Here is a 21,307-nt window from a genome sequence, read left to right on the forward strand (position 1 = left end):
GATCCAAGTTTCCATGAACTTCAAGATGGAATGGAAATAAATGCTTATTTTTATTTCCTTATGATGTACTAAAATATTTGATAAATAGTCTACTTATAGAGATAATACAATTACAAACTTAATCAAAACAGTAGTATTGCTTCCAGTAGACCCTCATTCCCTTTCTGGTGGTAAAATGAGCATCAGGTTAAGAACATCCCTATAAGTTAATGTGCTTAAATTCTGTTTGAGTGGGATAACAGACTACAGACTTAGCTCCTGTTTTGATGCCCAATTGTGCATTAAATCCAGCCACATAGAAATAGAATTAATTGTATTTCCTTCCCTTCTAAAATGACTGAGAATTTATTTATGACGTCCTTTCAAAAGTAGGTTAGATATGCACGAAGTATATTAAAATTACAAGTCAAAATTTTCAGTCTGCAGCACTGTTACAGAACATGGGCTTATAAGATATGAAATTGTGCCATCTATCAGTGCATTCATTCACTGGCTGTGATAAACAGACTGGAAGAGCTAAAAATCAGAATCTCAAGTCTAGAATGACTAAACAGGTTTCCATGAGGACTGAAGCCATTGTGAGAAACTTCTTGAAATTCAAGAGCAGAATCAAAATACGTCTTCAAGTATACCTCTGAACTAAATGTTACTGCAAGGTAAACTGGAATGCAAACTTGTAATTTCAGATACTTCAATTGTGGCAATTGTGTCATCATAAATACAAAGGATTAAGCACATACACAGTAAGATTATATCTATTTTAGCTCACAAAAACTCGTATATGTGACTTGTAACTCAATGATATTTCATTATGTCACAAGCCAGAGTAAATGACAGATTCTTATCAGATCTGAGAACCAAACAGATAAGGGCTTTTGCCCTACTTGATTATCTCACATACTACCTCCCCACCCGACATTGCATTCAGTAGGTCTTAACCTCTTTTCATCATAGGCATATGGTCCCGGTGCTGGTCCAGGAAGGTGAGGCAGAAAGTCGGAAGCTGTTTTGTGCTGTGCAGCTGTTGGCAGTCACCAGGGTCAGGTGATACTGGGCAAGGTACTCGGGCGTTTTTCTCCACACAGCTCCCTGATCTCCAGAATCTTCCCCACTTCCAGCACTTTTCTTCCAATGAAAATGGAAGCAAATACTTTTTCCAGTGTTGCTTTTTATTTTCAGGAACCCTAATTTTCAACTTCCTTTTCTTTCCAGAAACCAACATGCATGGTTCTCCACATCTATATAGTCTATGTACAGAAGCATAGCACACGATCAGCCTCCCAACTGATAGTTCTGTCTCATGATTTCTTATTGATTCAAAACACGCTACTTTGTTTAGTCCTTGTGTTATCAAAATTTAAAGCCAGTCCATACTGTTTGCAACTAGCTTCAATTTCAGATTTGAATTTTGAATATTCACTCCCACACAGATCTAGTTATCTGTTACCTGATGGAGCTCCTTTTGCCTATGACACATTAATTTAAGCTACTTTTTGGCTATGACACATTAGCAGAATATATATTTTTTAAATATTATTGTAGATAGTATTTATATTCTCCTTATAGACACATCTGTAAGCAAGTGGACTCTAGATCCATGTTCCTAAGGTGCAAGAAAGAAACATAATGTAATTTTTTACATATACACTTTTTTCCTGCTAGGCACTCGGTTTAAACTACCATAAGAGTAGAACCAAACAGCTCTCCTAAATTGGGACTCATTTTTAATAGTAGTTACTAGAAGATTACAGCCTCCTTTCCCCAGATGTAATGAGGCACACAATCTGACGTTGCTGTCTGATATCTTCTGATAAGTTTAGGAATTGTTGGAGAAATGAGGGGTTCTTCTCCACCTCCAACACTCACAAACTAAAGAATTTAACACATTTGATAAATTAATAACATAGTTATTAATAACACCCTGGAATACATAACTCCAGTAGCATTTACTTTACTGTTCATAGTATCAAAGCCCTGCAACTGGGAGAATTTACCTCTTTCTTGCGTAAGAAAAAGAAGAAAATGAAAGAAAGGAGTTCTGAAATATTCAGAGAGTTATATCTTACAGAGGAATGAAAAGGATTTCTGAATCTTGAGTTGAATTTATGGCTTATGAAGAGAGAGGTATGAGGGAAACAACATTTCATTGGTTAAACTGAATAAATCTGATGAAAAAAGACTTAAAGAAAAATAAATATATAAAAAAGAAACCATAAGCATTTTACTAAATGACAAATCCTAAATGACTAAATGACAAATGAGTTGTTTACAATTATAGTTTTTGACATCATGCACACTAAAACCAGTAAGTACACTAAAAGGTTTGCCAGATTAGACTAGCTTTTACAATCATACCTGTTAGAAAGACATCTCCATGACTTTCTGATTTCCACTAAATTAAGAAGTTAATTTACCTGTAACTTGCTAGATCTGTCTAGTGACAAACATGATGTAATTACAAATCAATTCTATCAAGATGTTTTGATAAGGCTACAAAAACTATCATTACCAAAATACACGTATAACATTAAAACATTCACATTATAACATACCTTAATCTTTGCTAAATATCTTTCATGCTATACGTGATTGCTATTAACAAATATGTTACAAAAGGCCAAAGCTACCGACAAGTAAGGTAGATATACAGCAATCAGTTTGGGATAATGTCTCTAGACCCCTTTTATCAAGACCCTCTAATCTAGAAAGAGCTAACAACATAGATTCTAAAAATAAGGAAGCAGCTTACAAGATCTGCTGGCTGTAGAGAACCTCAGAGGCTACGGAAACAACTGAACACAGAAAATGCAGTTGCAGAAAATCACAAACTAGAACAAAACAAAACAAAAAAAAATAAAAAGCCCTTATATGAATAAATATATATCTAAGACATCAACAAGTTAAAACTTGAACAATAGCAACAACTGAAACTCTCCCAAATACACAAAGAACCCCCTCAAAAAACTGCTAGAGGAAGAAAATCTACAAAAGATCATCATTGATAAATAGACTTATAGCTGAAAAATTGGCCAAATAATGCAAGAAACCCTATGCAAATGGCCAAAAAATGGAGGGAGATAAGAAAAATCAAAATATACTACTGGAAAATGGAGGAAAAAAAATCAAAACTTATGAGAAATAAAGATAAAAAATAGATTTACTAAAGATCTACCACCACAGAAAAACTCGCACAGGAAAAAAAAAATCATACAAACAAACAGCTATTTCACTAACTGCCATATCTCTGTAAGCTGCTCTTATTTACCGCTCTGCTACTTACCAGCTGGTAAATAGGTGTTCCTGTAGTAGATGAAGTGGAACCATCTGTGGAACATCTGCAGGTTTGAACATTCACAACCTGAAGAAAAGCAGCTGTTGTTTCATGTTTACATTAGAAACACAGGACTGAAGAAGGAATTCTGATTTTCATCAAGAAGCTTAATGATTTGAGCTGTAACATTTGCAAGATAATGAGGAAGTAAGTGAATTTCTTCTGTTTTGGAGTTTCATTTCTAGCATCAAATGCAGCTGTGCTACTTAATTTAAGAACAAGCACATTTTTCTTCAGCTTAGAATATTTGATAATCATAGTTCCCCTGTAAGTCATATAGCTCTGATATGAAATCACATACTGAGTTTCATTTCCTCAGGTGCCAGATTACCTGCTTGATTATCTGCACAGGGGTTTGACCCAGATATAAAGTAATTCAGTGATACTATAGCAAGAAAAATCTGAAAGTAGTGAAATTTGGATGGAAGATCTGAAGAAATGGTGGAATAAAGCAGTTTCAGCAAATATACGCATTCCAACTTTTGTACTCAAATGTCTTATTCGTGTGGGTATGTCTACTCCAATGATTTCTGAATGTCTGTGAGCTTTTTTAAAAAAAATTTAGTCTGCTATAATTAATGCAATATATATAATTTGATATATTTTAAATATAGTGTTAGTATTTACGGTTCAATTTTGAGTATGACGTGCATTGAACAGTATTTAATCAGTAACGTTATTTTGGAAAAACTTTTTTTGTGCCTATGAATACTCTCAAGAGAAAATATACTTAAATATCTTTTTAAAATGTTTATACTATATCTAAATTTTCTAATTTTGTCTTGATGAACCAACATTGTAAAAAAAAGCATGATCATCCTTTAAATCTTTAGATGGTGGAAGAAGAATCTACATGTGTTTCAAGTATTGCTTCTTTCATGCTCACCTGGCATCCACCTTCCATCTTTTTGCTCATTTACAAACAACAAAACCAAGGAGAAACCAACACAGAAGTTATTGTTAAGTATCAACAATTATTTCAATGATTTTGCATGAAGATTCTTTTATTGCTTTATTTCTGTATTGAATTAAAAATGTCTTAAAACTTTTCTGTAAATTATTTCTTAGGTAGCAACAACAGATGGTATATCCACCTACTACTTGTTCCCTTAGTAAAATCAATAACATTATACAGCTCTATAAAACAGCTTACACTAAAGAATTGTTGCCATTTGCCATCAATGTTTACAGGGCCAGAAAAACAATGAAGACTTACTAAAGACACAAAAATTCTTATTGGATTTTTTCAATAATAGAGATTCCAACTAGAAAAAAAGATAATAAGCTGAAGGAGAACTTCATCCAACATTAATTTTTAGTGTCCAGTAAGTGGAACTACAGCGTGTATCATACATTACAGCAAAGAGATTTAGACTGGAAACAAGAAGCTTTAGATGATAATGTATTTTCTTTCTTTTTAGCTTCTTTAACTAGATTTTTATCTTAAATGCCTTCATGCTGTCATTCTGATTTCCAATACACATCTGTGTACGGGTTGTTGCCAGGTAAGTTGTCATTATCCTCCCATTATCCTCCCATTCCTCTCTCCAGAATCCCCAAAACTGCCACCACCTCCTTTTCACCTTTCCAGAGTTTGAACTAACAAACCAGTATCTCCACAAAGTACCTCTGCTTCAGGGAGCACCATGTAGATTTTACCAGATGACACAACAGTGAACTGGCATGCAGCCTTCAGTGCTTGTTTGTGCATGACAGTGAATTTTAGTTAATTAATAAGTTTACATTTCTGTGGGGAAGTACCTCTCCCCTATAGGATCCAATAACCCTGTTGTCTGGGGAAACCTATAATTTTCTGTTTGTGTCTGCTTTTTTTTCCTGTTTCATTTCAGAATATTCATTCTGTCCCTTCTGGCCTCAAGTTGCATTTTTTAGTTCACATTCTTTTTGGACGGAAGTGAATAGTATTTCTTTTGCAATGGTAAGGAGAATATTTTTCAAAAGGGGCAGGGGGAAAGCACAAGTCTGACTACAGTCAGAAGTTGATTGTGTTCACTATACATATTTAATAAAAGGTCGCTGGAATCAGCTAGGCCCCTACCAGTATATAATGTACAAGAACAATAGTTCTCAGTACATGTGGAATTTTGTAAATAGAATATTAAAAAGTCATAGTAAAAACAATCATATTTTTTTCCTATATCCAGTTCTAAACATAAGTGAGTAAAAGATTTACCTGTAAATTAACTACACTACAGCACGGCAAGTCTTCTGGAATACTACTGGTAATACAAACATAGTGGTCTAGAGTCTTAAATCAAACAAGTTTTGTAGGAAGAGTTTGGACGTGTGAGGTTGCTCTCTTAACATCATATCTACTGACTTAGTGTGGGGAAAGAGCCTTGGAAAAACATGTGCCCAAACGTTTATCCTAGACAAAAAACTGTTTTATTTCTAGGAAAATTCAACTTTAGTTGTATATCTCAGGTGAAATGATCTCCAGAGTTCACAGGCTTTTTTATATTATTGATGGGGAGATAGGGGATTCTTGAGGAAAGTTTTGGGCAATTATCCAGTTGAGACACACATTTATTAATTAATTATTCAGGAAGCTTAAGTAAACCCTAAAGTTAAGAAAATAAATCTAGATGACATGACAAACATGGTGTCCACAGTTTCCCTTGGGAATTTTGGATTTGGATTCAAAAGCAGGTGAAGAGAATGTGTAGGAAACTATCCATTCAGGGATTTATTAAGTAATAAAAATGTCCTCAAATAACTGTTATCCTTTTTTGAAAGATATTTGTCACTCATTTTCAAATGTGAGAATTTGACCTTATCAGTTGCTCTATATCACAACATCCAGCACTCTTTTGAAGTATCAGGGATAAAGACAAACAAAAGATTTCTCTTTTTATAGAAAGTAGCTCTAGGGAAAGGTTTATATAGTATGTCATCTCACAAGCACATTTATTTTTGTTTCTCCCAGGGTTATTTGAAGAATAAAAGATATCAAAACTGTATCAGTCATTGAAAATAATAAAACAGCCTCGATTGCTCAGACATTGAAAAATAGTTTCATAAGGTTAAATGTATTTTTATTTCATTAATATTGCCACATTTTTGACTCAAACTTAGTGATAATCAAAAAGGTGATGATAAAACAACAGGGATGATAAGATTTGCTGAAAATAGTGTTTGGGTTTTTTTTAAATCTTTTGCATCTAACACCTTTTTGGACAGAAGAAATCACAGAAGAATGACAGGAACCAAGAAATCATAGTGGGATTTGATCTTAATACCCATCTTTGCTCATGAAAAGATGATTTGCTTTCCTAATACATATGTATATTTGCTTAATTGAAACTCAGTTGTCAGCTCCCAGTCACAACACCTCTACTACTACCACTTCATGACAAACTGCCACAATACATTAGAATTATGAATTTATTTTTTAAATAACATACTAATTACAACTATTTCGAATTTTAAAATCCTGCAGAAAGTGTTAATATTTGTTCCTGCCTCTTCCCCCCTGAAAAAAAAAGTTTCTAACATTTAAAGCTATTCTAGTTTTCTTTTAAATCTTTTTTCCCCTTCAAAATACCAAATATTGTTTAATGTTGAAACTGTTTTCAGAACTCTACTGCACAAACAACTTATATATCACTTAAAAATAGATTGATAAACAAAAAGTTACTCAGTTCTAATACACAGAATGTTAGCTATATTCTTATTTATTCTAGCCATATATAAGCTTGTCCTCTTGTGCTCTGAGTAACTCACAGTCCATGTGAGCACACTGTCATGATATTAAATGAAATTAATAATACTGTTATGCTGAGATCCAGACAAACTTAGCTACAGGGCTTTCAGTTATCTTATAGCACAGACAGGACAATCCCACTGTGCTGAGAATATCTACAAAAAGGGAATGAGACAACAAAGACAGTAATATCTGTTAAAGGGAATTTTACTCTGTATCAGCTAACGTGTAAGGATAGAGGAAGCCATGACAAGAGTGAATGACAAGGACAAAGAAAGTTTAAGACCTAGTTTGATGCATACCACATTGGCATCTACATGAAGACCTCATGAAAAAATCTGGTCACTCACATGGCTCAGAGAAACTGACCAAAGAAAGATCACCTGACCTCCCCACCACCATTCATCCTCATGAAAAGATAGCTGTCACATTGAAGTATGTGTTTTGGGAAGAAGAGAGAAATGAGAAAAGCTTCTTCTGAGTTTCCTCACTGTTGTTGCTCAGACAGAACAAAAAAAGGTTAAAGGAAAACAAAACATTGCAAGCTATTCCCCTTTCTTTTGATCTGAAGACACTATTCATAAGCAAGTGATTTTCCCACTAGCCTGAAAAATGAATAAAACTAATTTCAAAAACCATTGACATGCCATTAATTATTCCCAAGAAAACTTACTGCATATAAGAGTTCCAATTAATAGTTGTTTTATATTTATTTTCTATTTCAATAATGAAGCTATTTCCCTCTTCATCCTTCTCCCTTTCCAATTCATTTGAAATAACTGGTATGAGAACATCATTAGGGATGGATATAGGGTGAAGGAAAAAATTATTTATTCCTCCCACATGCTTTGAAACCCATTCTAGTTATTTTTTCTTCCCACATGAGATCATTCTACAAATCCAAAAGGAATTATTGAAACTGTGAAAAAAATCACCAAAAATGTTTTTCATATTCATGTTGCTAAACTGGCAATGTGCACAAAATCAAGTTATCTTTAAATGAAATGTGGGAGGTGGGAGAGGAAAAGGAACAGCTTTTGCTTCTCATTTGTTTTCTAAAAGAATTGAATATTTCTACTCTTACTTAGTTCAATGTAGTTTCAGACCTTTCCTTTAGTAACTGTTAGGAATGGAAGGTAGGAACCAAATGTCAAAGCATAACTTATTTTTTGCTGTAACATGGCCCAGATTAAATACTCTACATGGTTAGTTATACACTTCAAAATGCTAAGAAAGTGCCATGAATCATTCCTCAGAATCCTTCCAATTAGATCATTAATTTAAATTTGTTGTATTGACAGCTCACTAGGGTAATGAAAACTGAACAGTTTTTCAAGGCCATAGAGTTTGGCAAAGATTATTAAAAACTTCATGAAGAAGTATTATTTAAGAAAAGCTAAGTAGCAATTACATTCATTTGGAAGAAAGAATATATTTAACAAAGTTCTTAACACAGTTGAAAAATAGTATGCAAAAGTCACTTCCTGATCCTTTTCTGCTACGTTCTCTCCTACAGTTGAAGCGATGAAAAACAAACAAACAGTCCTGAAAATGTTAGCAAAATCAAACAAAGTCTCTTTACGACATTATAGGGGAAAAGAATGCCACTAAACTTCTCATTTTGATATAGATTTTCTTTCCTCATGCTTCAGATATTATAGTCTTAATTTAATAATTATTAAGTAATATTAATTAATTAATAATTTAATAATCCTCCAAAATTTTCCCTTTAGCTAACCCCAGCATTTGCTTGCTAGTAGAGAACAAGCATTTGTGTTCTATTTATAGTACTCTATAGAAAACAAGTCACTTCCCTATCTTCATTAGAAAATGTTGATACTTCTACAGAATATGTCTTTTCCCTGCTATCTAAAAATTCTTGAATGGCTGAATAGCAAAAACTGTACACAGAATAAGAGTTTACCAGCTTTCCTTGGGAGAGACTTCACCTTTCTGGTACAGGATGTTTCTATGTGCATGTGGCAATGAGGATGTCTCTCACCTACAGTGGACTGTGCAGTACAATTCCTCTGTATGCTCCTTCTGTTTTAAGACTTCTGCCTTCTGCACTGCTTGCTGAGATCAGTCAGAGTGTGGTCCACAGCAATTAAAGCTGCCAAACTCAGCAAGTATACCCTGAAGTTTAACCAGAAGTGCTGTTGCTTTTCAGTCTCACTAGCTGGGAGAGGGCTCAGTAAATATCTATATCTAGCAGACAAGGTAAAATCTTCCGTATGTCTGTTACTGAACAAAAAGGAAAGTGGATTTCTATCCCCATAGTTGCAGAGAAAGGTTGGTATAAATTATCCCAGTATCTGAACAAATAATGAATAAAAAATTTAAAAATCATTTCTCAGGACATGACTTTTTCGTGGAGACTCCCATACCGGCAAAGCTTTAGTAAGATACTGTCACAGTTAAAGTCCTGACAGCATGAAGTCCTTATCTACAGCTCAGAAGTAAAACAAACAAACAAGCAAACAAATAAAAACTCTTGGCATTAATTGGTTTTGACACATTTGAAGGTTTCTATTCCTAGCTTCACTGTACGAGATACTTCTCAGAGAAGTAAACACATATATCTGCTAGTCAGTATTTAAGTTTATTTTCATTAAGTGGAAACTCTAGTCAACTCCCAGCAGTTACCTAGATATTTTTTGTTATACTGAAAGTTCCAGGGTTTGCCAACAGATGAATTTTGAACTACAGTAAGCCTATGCGGTGCATTTTAATGTCATATTCTTTTTTCATGGTAATAAACCTATGTTACCTAACACAGTGGAGAAAGTGTCAGTTACAGTTAGCAAAGCTCATGAGTTTCCCTATTACTACAAAGTGAATCTGGAATATTGAATGCACAGTGTATGTGTTTGGAGGAAAATCCCAAAGCAGAATCAGAAGAGCAGAACTTTTTGGACACAAAACTGAGTAAACTGACAGCAGTAGGTATTATGCAAAGAAACCACCTGACAGTTTCTACAGTATTCTGATGTTAGCAAGGGAAAAAGTGTTGAGTCCATGGGTGAAAAAAGAATGTATGCTATCTCTTATACAAAATTCTCGTCCTAACTGAAGCACCTGAAAGAACCAGACTGTTCAAAATCAAGGCAAGGTAGGTATATGCAACATCATCAGATTTCTACTAAATATCATTTATGAAGTTTTAACTAAATATTTATTAATATTTAAAGTATTTTTTAAAACTATGCTATGTTTCGAATTCAAAGACACATTTCATTCATGCCATGACATTACACAACAAATTTTCTTGTCAAACTCTCTCTCTCTGTTGCTTATGGATTTAAACAAAATCCAGCTGTGTCCTGCCAGACCAAGTAAGCAGTATCAGAGTTTATAACCAAGACCAGAAGAACAACTGGCTGCATCTAGCAACACAGCTCTCCTTATACATTGTCTGCACCTTTGCTCTTTGACTTAACCTCTGAAGGGAAATGAACACTGTGAAATTCCACAAGAAAGAAAAGTTTAGCATTTTGCCATAGTAATGTCCCTTAGACTATTATTCTAAGCATGCTTTACTCCACACTGTTGGCTGATTAGATAGCAAGAATTTCAAGTTAGACTGGCTCATGGAGCTCCATGCTCCTGCGATTCATCTGAATTAAAAAATTCCCTATGGCTTAGCTTAAGTCACAGTTAATACTGTTAAGTTCCTGGCCTGTTCAACAGGAAAACAGGAAAATATTTTATTACTTCACAATAATGTTTGTCACAGAAAACTGTTTCTTATTTGCAGGGGTATCAGAAATTTGGTAATTGTAGATCTAGTTACTAACTGGGAAACTAGGCCACAGAGAATGCAAATGCCATCCATGCATACATATACATATACATATACATATATATATATATATATATATGCACACACTCTCAGTTTTATATTTAAAATTCTATTGAAAGGAGATAATGAGAAATGCTAAGTCAAAAGAACGTAAAAAGTGTTGTGGCTTAGGTGATATATGGATTTTGTTAAGATCTTTCTCATTTAAGGAAATAAGAGAAAATGAGTTGAGGTCAGACAAATAGAGTTAAAATAAATGCAATGTATGAATCTTTTCCACAAGAAAATGAATACAGATCTGAACTAACATGACACTACTGCACCTACTTAAAATCATCAAGTACATATGCTTCGTATTTATGCAATAAAAATGAAGGTAGGATGGATACAGAATATCATTAAGTAAATCTTCAGTATATAAGCATCTGAATGTTTTTGGTAAAAAATATTCTATTCTCCTGTCTGAAAGATCAGGGTAAAATAAAACAGCATCTGTCATTTTGCCATCTTTACATTTTTTCCTATATAAAATATGTATACAATAAAAGGTAAAATAGGAAGATTGATGGACGTCTGTGTGTACAGGAGACAGATCATTTGCAGAATTTGCAGTAAAAGTCTTCAGCAACTGTAAAAGCACAGAATCAATTGCTATGCAGTATGGCATTTTTGTTTCATAAAATTTTTGCAGCTTTCATTGCTTGGTCATTGCAGCAGAAGCACATGAATGGTTATTTTGGGGGTCCCTGGCTGTGTAAGAAGCGCGTGTCACGAACTGTATTTTTTCAGGAACAATTTAGAACTGTAAGTCAAAAATAAAAAAAAATACATTGCATATATATGTATGCTGGTACAATTCTTGAAGTTTAGAAAGGTAATGGAACAAAATTTCAGTACAATTTTTTTATGTAGCAATAACAAAATTTCACCTCAAGTAGAAAGAAGATGAAATATGAACTACTTTTGTCTTTCTTCTCTCCTTGCTTTTCTTTTGAGAATCTTATGTATTGTGCATGTCAGTTTTATTTTATGAAATACTGCAAGCCTCTGCTTCCACTTAACACCAGAAAATAAAAGGTTTATGACAGCCTTGCAAGAGTAACGTTCCTATGTTTCTCATACTCAGCAAGCTGCATTACAAAGTACAGAGCTGTTTCTTTTTCTCAGCTTCTCTCAAAAGACCTGTCACGTGTTAAACACCTTTGCTGAAACGTTTCTCAAGGCATGGGTGATATTTACTCACTTTGGAATGGAGCGAGAGGGGATTCAGTGTACATATAGTTCCAGGCATTCCAGATACTGTATGCCAGAAACAGCTTGTAGATTAAATTAACTTTTTAAGAAGAAAGAGAGGGAAAAGAGAAGCTATACAGCTACAGTCAACGAGAGATGGTTGATGATCTGGGAACACAAACAGATCTGAAGACTGAATCTAGTGCACAAGTGATTGTAATAAGGTCATAAGCAATGTATGACATAGAATTTATTTCATGAGAATAAATGTCTCCAGTAGAGGTACCAGGAACTAATCACAAGTGGTGCAGTCTCCGATTTGCCTAAGTAGTATTCATTGCCTAATTCTATGATGCCATGGGGAGAAAATCAACTCAAAAGAAATTGATTTACAACCTTTCGTACTAATTTCAGTCACATTATCTTTTATCCACATTTCCCAGCCATTCAACAGAAGCATGCACTTCCTGGGTTCACCTGATGAAACTCTCCAGTATAATCAATGACAGAGGTTGAACAAACTTGTTAAAAATCTAGCTAGCACTGGGCTCTGTAGGCATGCAATAGCAATTTACAATCTCTTTCTGCACGTACAGCAAATCTACCCCACTGAATTTGAAAAGCACATGCAAATCAACTATGCTGCATAAACTATATTCAGTCACAGACACAGATGTGCATATAAGCTGGTTTACGAGTGTTCAGGCTCCATGTTTCACTAAATGATCAGGGTTCAAAATCTTCTAGGCAGATGCAGCAAGCTTTGAAATCTAAAGAGATACAGGTCTGTGTAACAGAATAGACGCTTTAGATAGAAATTGTTCCCTTACCAGCTCTTCATTAGAATATATAGCTCCTGCAGTGGTTGTCTCTTCCTTGGTTTGACCTAACAGAACCACATAGCTACCCTGGGGAATTGATGGGAGGCAAGCTGGGGCAGACGTCAAATGACAAACAAGCACAGATACCATCCCTGGATGTGCAGAAATCCAGTTCATAAGTAACCCAGCTACATTTATTTTCATTACAGGGAAGCTGTCAAAGGTTAGTTTATTATTCTTTTGTTTTTAATCAAAAAGTGAAGAACAAACAGCATAATAGAGGAAACTGATTTTATCATATTACTTTCAGTAATTGAGATGCTGTATACTCCTGCTATCGTATCCCTACTAGTCAATTCATACCTGGTAGCTAACAAAATATTTTTTTCAGGTGGGATTTAATAAAGCAGTAAAATATACTTTAGTCTACTGCCCTCAGATAGTACTATACCTCAAAAACAACGATATTTTATTCTTATTTACCCCACTTTGAAGAATAAGGATGAACTTATTTAAGACCTGTAACCACAGGAGCAAGTAAAAGAGGGGTAAAACATGTAAAGAAAGGGAGAACATGAAGTGAACAATTTAGCCTTTAGGAAGAGTCAGAATTGATTCTTGAAATATCTTCTCTGAGGGAGAGTGAAGCCCTTCTCTCTGTTCTTCAAGTGTGCATACTGGCTAACAGGAGTCAGATCTTTATTCAGATTTGTGATTTTAATTGCATATGAAATCCACCACATGTAAAAAAAAATAGATTTATTCTCCCCTAATAGTTTGTTTTTACTTAGTTATTAACCAGCACTCACACCTGAAAATAAGAATTAAATATATTATCCATATTCAAGGCTCTAAGCAATAGGTGCACTAGTTATCTAACAAATTAAGAAAGAGAAAAATAATATTTTAATTTTTATATCAAAAGTGACACTAATTCTGAGAAAACTTTTCATTTGTTCTTACATATAGAAAGGAAAATTTTATAATCTCTAAATAACTTATTTTCATTAGATTTCCATTAATGTTACCAAAGCAGTTTATAAGACAATAAATATGCCTATTAAAATGATAGCTACGATATTCCAATCTGTCATTTCTCCACCTTTATGATTAAGAATCTGAACGTAGGGGGAGATATTTTACTATGGTTTTTTAAACAGGATTTGAATATGGTAGAAATGAAAACACGGGAAAAATGATGTAATTAGTCAGTAGCTTTTTCTAGCTAATATTTTATTTTCTCCTTTGCTGATCTACTAAGGAGCTTTATTTTCTGACTTCATTGTAAATCATAGATGCAGAGTCACACCAAAGAAAGAAAATCAATACCAGGAAAAATATCAAACCAACATTCAAGTTACCAAAGAACACTATCATCTGTAGCCACATCAAAACAAAGACTTACACTATAGTTTTCAAATTCAAGAGTTTATTAACAAAAAGATAGAATTAATTTAGATTAATTCTGATTAGAAGATATTTTTATCTATTTCATAGGAAATGCACATATATAAAATAAAATATGCATAACATGTTAAATTGGATAATGTCAAGATGTATCTAAAAAAAAAAAAGTATCCATACCTCCACACTATGTCTGCAAGAGAGAAGTATAACAACTTTTTACTCCATAGAAGGAGCTTACCTTAGATCTACATGAACACTGATAGTCTAAAAAAAATACATCTTACAAAATGGCTCCATAAAATGAGTTAATATATAGCATAAGACCAGCAGGTAAATCTTTTTATCTGTTATAGACAGTGCTTGCAAACAGTGCACTGATTTCAATCAAAGGATAATTTGTTTCTATAAGGAGCTGGTCATCTCTGCTTTGATCAGCTGCCACTGAAAGCACAAAACATTATGTGAAAGGGAGAAAACAGCAATTCAAAGACATAGGAGAATCCATAAAGCAAAAATGATGAAAACTATGGATCAGGTTTCAAACTGCAAAATAAGATGACTAACCACATGTGTATGAAAGGGGAAAAGGATATTAAACATGAATGAGGTCAGAGATGCAAAAATTTACAAAAAGCTATCAAGACAGGCACTGGAGGCTAGTGGAAACTGTAACAATAGGCTGTGTTTTCAGAAAATTGCAAGGGAAAACACAGTAGGAGTTAACAGTTACTTGCCAGCTAGAAAATATGGAAGAAGAAAGTAAGTCAGCTGAAAAATGATCACTTATGGTAAACGACCAATGACTCCAAATCGAACAAGCAAACAAACAAACAAACAAAAAAAATCCTAGGAAAATGACAGCCCTGGAAAAAGGAAGAAAAGTTAATTTTCAAAACTGGACAGTCACAGAGTAAGGTATAAACTGATTATTCTTGTAGATCGGCACACTTTACGAAGATTCTGTTCACATCTACCGATTTTTTAGTTAAGTTTGCAGTGCCAGAAGACATCTTAATGCCAGCTGCCTCTGCAGCACTTAGCTCAAAGATCAAGTGATACTTCATGCTGGAAGGTCTCTAATCCAATCCCCCCACCCAGTCAAGCTCAGCCATGGTGTCTGACCGGATTGCTCAGGGCTTTAGCCTATCCAGGCTTGACAGAGATGGTATAAATTCACGAGGTCCCATCTCATCTGCTGTCTTAACGAGGAAGATTTTCACTGAGATTCAGTCTTGTGCCCATGCTCAGCTCGCCAGGACTCCAGGGCTTCCCTGCAGGCCACTATCATTGCCTGAGCAATGTCTTCACAGGCAGTTAAATATTTGACCTTGCTAAATTTCCTGGAGACGTTTATGGTCAACAGGAGACGGCTGAGGAGGCCGTGATATCTTCTCTGAGTAGTTCCTTCCCCTTCTACACCCCAATATTTCTATGTCTCCTTGTTTTCCTGAGTATCACAAATGAATTATTAAACTTAAGATTTTGTACTGCATTTCTAAGAACTACAAAAAAGTCAGTTGAGGAAGAACAAAAAGTATTATATTTCACATGAAAAGAGAAATGGGGGGGGGGAAGGGAAGTACAGATAGTAGGAGAGAAAAACGAAGGTTGTTATAGGGATTGGAACAGTTTCAGACACAGTTTAAGCTGCTCTACTGGCTGTCCTGAATTATGAGAACACTCAAGCCATGGTTAGCAATCATGGTACTGGTACTAAGCACTGTCTGTTTGGTCAGGAACTCATGATTTCTGGGTATGCCCAGAAATGGTACCCACTGCATACTATCCAATATCAATTCACTGAATTGATCAGTGATTTTGAGAATAACTGCATAACACTGTGTTTATGCTGGGTTTCATTTAAGAACATAAGGTCTGACAGTAAAACACTGCCCCATCAAAACTGTTGGAAAAATATGAATTGACACTGTGCTTTGAGTCAAACAGCTGAGGAATCCCACGTCCGTGCATCAATAAATCATGACCATTGCTGTGCAGAAAATCACAGGTAATCACTTTTGTTTTAACTCCTGAGTAAAAACATATAGCAAAATGTCAGGCAACACAGACTTACTCTGTGAAGCTAAACAGTTTGTCTGACAACCACACCCCATAACTTTATGCTGAAGACCATTATGTACAATACAAGACCACCGAGGAGACCATGACAGCTTCTTTGTACATTTCCTTCCCTTGCTACATCCCATAATTTATAACATATAGAGAAAGATCAGACATGGTTCAGATAAGGATATCATCAAACTGGAGTTGTATTATTATCATTAGCAATGTAGCATTTCTTGATGTCTTTGAATACAATTTTAATATACTGTAGACAATTGTTTTTTAAAAAAAGAGCTTGTTATTGTTTCTCTTTGATGCAATGAATTGACATGGTGCAGTTAATTATGGCCTTATTCACATCTAAAATGTGATAGAATATAGTTATTATAGCCTGCTGTTTGCAATACTATCCAGCCAACACCAGTATTACTGCCATCACTGGAGGACTGAGGCACATTGTGGAGGACTGGAGGACTTTCCACATTCAAGATGGCATACCCCATATGGTCTCACTTCTATTCCTTGGGTAAAATATGATGCTGCTCCACAGATAGCTTCAAATGGTGTTAGTTAGTACCTAATTCTCTGACATTCTCCTTTTGAAAGCCTGAGGAAGGAGGCTGTGACTAAGGAAAAATCCTCACACTTTTAGGCAGAGAATGGTTTTGAACAAAGAAAGCAGTAACTTCCTTGCGCAGCAACAAAAAAATCAAGCTTACCAATGTCACAGTTATTCAAATTGTATAACAAGAGTTGTTTTACACATCACAGCATAAGACTCCATACCTATTTTGCAAGTATAAGCAGCCAGGACTTGTAGCCACTGCTGAGCAGTTTTCTGCCTCTGAGGAGTAACGTTTGTTCTTAGCACCCTGAAATTTCATATAGAGAAGTAAAATGGCTATATTACAACTACTTAAGTTCTTTTGTAAATTATATAGCAGAAACCTAATCAGTATTAGCTTCTGTAATTGTAGTTCCTTAAATGAAACATAATTACAATAATTTAATATAATTTAACTGGATCTTCGAATGCTTTAATATAAAACAAGCATATATGTCTATCTAAAAAATTACATTCTATCACTTCTAAGCTATGCAGAAATACAAATTGTTCTTTGTTGTAAATAAAGACACAATAGTAGAAACATAATTGTAGCCACAATTATGAAGAAGAAGAAATCTTTCATATAATTTTAAAATCTAAATCTACTTTGGCCTCTGGATGTTTCAGAAAATATAAATAAACCTCTGAAAGAATATTTTTGTTTTTCCTTAATTTATTATAAAAAATATTTTGTCGGATCATCTGTTGAAATTCCTTATCATTCATGCTGTCTGATCTAAGTGTTATTTTTTTTTTAAGGAAACACTATTTTGTGACATTTTTTATTCACTCCATTTGTGGCGAGTTTTCCTCATTTTTTTAAATGGAAAATAATAAATCCCAGAATGGTTGAGATTGGAAGGAATCTCTGGAGATCATTTAGTCCAACAACTCTGCTCAAGCAGGGTCACCTGTTGTCCTTCTGAAGTCAAGAGAGACAACAACTACTGCTCTCCCTTCATCAACCCAGCCAGTCTTCCCATCATAGAAGGCTGTCAGGTTAAGCAGGATTTCCCCTCGGTGAATCTATGCTGACTACTTCTGATCACTTCTTATCCTCCACGTGCTTAGAGATGGCATCCAGGATGAGCTACTCCATCACCTTTTCAGGGATGGAGGTAAGACTGACTGGCCTTGAGTTCCTTGGGTCCTCTGTCTCGCCCTTTCTGAAGACTGGAATGATGTTTGCTTTTTTCTAGTCTTCAGGCACCTCTCCTGTCCTCTGTGTCTTTTCAAAGATGGAGGAGAGCAACCTAACATTGACATCTGCCAGTTCAACTGAGCAATCATGAATGTATCCCATCAGGACCCATGGACTCATTTGTATTTGATTTGCTTTAGTGATCCTGAACCTGATTTCCCTCCAATAAGGGAAAGTCCTCCTTTCACCAGACTTTGTCCCTGGTCTCCAGGGCCTGGGATTCCTGAAGTCTGGTCTTAGCAGTAAAAATTGAAGCAAAGAAGGCATTCAGTATCCTTCTGCGTTCTCTCTATCCTTTCTCACCAGGGTCCCTGCCCCATTCAGGAAAAGACTAACATTTTATTTAGATTTCCTTTTGTTGCTGATGCGTTTAAAAACCCTTTCTTGCTGTCCATGACATCCTTTGCCAGATTCAGCTCCAGATGAGCCTTGACCTTCCTAGTCCCATCCCTGCATACACAGATGCCTGAGAGGCCTGTATTCCTCTCAAGTGGTCTGTCCCTGCTTTCACCCTCTGTGTACATCCTTCTTCTCTTTGAGTTTTGTCAGGATCAACTTGTTCATCCATGCAGGTCTCCTGCCTGCTTTGCATGACTTCTCACTTGTGGGGACAAACCATTCTTGAACTTGGAGGACAAGAACCTTGAATATCAATAAGCTTTCTTGGATGCCTCTTCATTATGGGTCATATCCCATGGGATTCTTCCAAGAAGGTCCCTGAAGAGGCCAAATTTGCTCTCCTGATGTCCAGCAAAAAATGAATCACAGGATTTCCTAGCTATCCAAAGAAAACAGATCTCCTACCTTTTGCTTTGATAAGACAATGTTCTACTCAAGTATATGAAATACTGGCTGTCAGGTTAAGGACATGAAAAGGACTTTAGTAAAATAATATCAGTTGAGAGCCATCCTTTTAACATTAACATCAATAGCCACAGTGTAAACTAATGAAATTTTCTGATTACACAAAGTTGAGAAGCATCACCAACACAAGTAAGTTAGGAGCTTGGAGCAATATACATGGAATAAAACTAAGCATCTTTTAATCTGAAAAGTCATTTTCTTTTTTTTTAATAAATATTCACTGATGTGCTTTGTTTTCTTATAAATACTGCAGAAGCCAAACACCATGGAGAGAACAGAGGTCAGTCATGGATCCTGAGCAACAGACCTGGTTCTGAGGTGGAAGATTACAAAAACTGTGTACAGCAAACAAGAAATTCCACACAAGGCCAGAGACTACAACTCATGCTGATTAAGACTAGAAGGAGAACAGTCACACCTCAGTAGAGAGGGAAAAAAAAACTCCGTTCAGTGACCAGAGCAGACTAATGAGCGTCGGAACTGAGCCTCGGAAACAAATAATTGATTTTACTAAAATGAAGGTTGGATGCAAGAATTACCTGAAGGACATGATGGAAGGGTAGAGATAGACAAAAAGAACCTATTATTATTTAAAAAGGACCTATTATTATAACTTGTATTATTATTAAATTGGTCTATATTATCTATTTTTTCTTTACTTTGAATTTTCTGTATTCAGAAAGGGTAAATGATTTATTTTAATTGCAATAAAATCTGGTTTATTTGTTTACTTTAATTTATAAGCACTTACCTCTGGGGACAACCCTCTGTGGTGCAAAAGCTTAAGTTCATCTTCGTTAATCAACCAAGACTTTGTTTGATGATGACTTTTGTCAGAGGGTACAGCAGAGAACAGAAAGGGAGGGAAAAAAAAAAAAAAACCTACAAGCCTATACGCTAAGAAAAACAACATTACATGAACAAATGGAGTATAAACCAGTTGCAAAATTTCTTCTGGAGGAAACCAATCCAGATTTCTGGAATCTGACAGAAAACAATTTAGAGAATTACAGGACAAATAAACATCCAGATGTTTACACAGCCTATACTCTGTGAGTATACACAGTACCCGTACTTATTTTTCCTACATATTCAGCCCAAATTGCATCTTGATATTTTCTATAGCTTTTTCCCATCTGTATTTTTTTTTAATTTCTTTTAGTAAATACATCCAGGGAGGGAGATAAATATATGTGAATAATTACATTTATACACAAGTCAAATTAAAACTGGAAAGTATTTCAGTTAAGACTGTATTATGCTTGTACTCACTGATTTCAGAAAGTTTGTAATTATAAATAAATGAAAATATCCACATCTTTTCCTTTCATTCTTTTCTCTGCCCTAGAAAATCACGGACTTACTGTAACCACATCACACGGATAAAAAACTAAAACAATCTAAGTAATAGAAAAGCTCCACCAAAATAATACAATTCTACCTTTCTCCCCCTTTTTTTTGTTATCAAGTTCTGCTTCAGTGGAGACCACCACACCCATGTGTTCACACAAAAATGGACCTTTTTGATTTTCTTTCTTGCCTTTTAGATAACCGACTTCAATTTTTAAAGATTTTACTGCCATAAAATGGAACTAATTTTGCATCAATATCCCTGCTTATATCCCTGGACTGGCAAAGACTTTCAGATAGAAATAGCTGAGAAGCCTAGATAATTATTTATTTATTTATTTTGATTTATGTTTTTAATTATTTGATACTGTAAACACTTTACAATACTTGTATAAAATATCTATTTTTTTACTAACACTTTCAGCTACACTGGGGGCTACTCATTCTTTTAACGTTTTTTACCATTACTAATTTAGCAAGATATTTTGTTTGATAATACAACAAGCTTGCAAGCAGGTATGTGCATGCATGGTGCTGTAAATACGCATTTTTATGACTAGATTGTTGTGATAAATATCAAATGAAAGAAGCAGAGCAGCACTGACAGAAAGCAGATTATGATGGGTTTTCCTCTGATACTTCCTTAGAGAGAATATGTTAAATATCCTCATTATTTTTTCCCGAATGTGTTCTTTTTAGCACAGCTTTCAAAAATGCAATGAAAATAAACACGAACTCTTAGCTGGACACTCTGAAGCTGAAGAACAGTCATGTGAACAAATTTTGTTATTTCTCCTAGCTTAATACAATGTTAATTTGTCTGAAAACACCTTTAAATTAAAATAAAAGTGTGCATGGATCTGAGATTATTTTAAATCATTGCTCTTACACAAAACCTTGGAC

Source organism: Rhea pennata, chromosome Z, assembly GCF_028389875.1.
Source record: "Rhea pennata isolate bPtePen1 chromosome Z, bPtePen1.pri, whole genome shotgun sequence".
Classification (NCBI taxonomy): Eukaryota; Metazoa; Chordata; class Aves; order Rheiformes; family Rheidae; genus Rhea; species Rhea pennata.